Genomic DNA, 204 nt, shown 5'->3' on the forward strand with positions numbered 1-204 from the left:
TTCCAGAGTGGCTGTACCAACTTGCATTCCCACCAACAATGTGGGAGGGATCCCCTTTCTCCACATCCTCTCCAACAATTGTTGTTTCCTGCCTTGCCAATTTTTGCCATTCTAACTGGCATAAGGTGGTCTGTCAGTGTGGTTTTGATTTGAATTTCCCTGATGGCTAATGATTTTGAATATTTTTTCATGTGTCTGTTAGCC

The 204-nt window shown here is 43.1% G+C and overlaps 1 long non-coding RNA gene across 1 annotated transcript in view; it reads right to left on the bottom strand.

Moving 5' to 3' along the window:
• LOC109490218 overlaps window positions 1-204 on the bottom strand; it is a 63,219-nt gene that overhangs the window by 53,026 nt on the left and 9,989 nt on the right. The window lies entirely within an intron of this gene.

Source organism: Ailuropoda melanoleuca, chromosome 12 (assembly GCF_002007445.2).
Source record: "Ailuropoda melanoleuca isolate Jingjing chromosome 12, ASM200744v2, whole genome shotgun sequence".
NCBI classification, from domain to species: domain Eukaryota; kingdom Metazoa; phylum Chordata; class Mammalia; order Carnivora; family Ursidae; genus Ailuropoda; species Ailuropoda melanoleuca.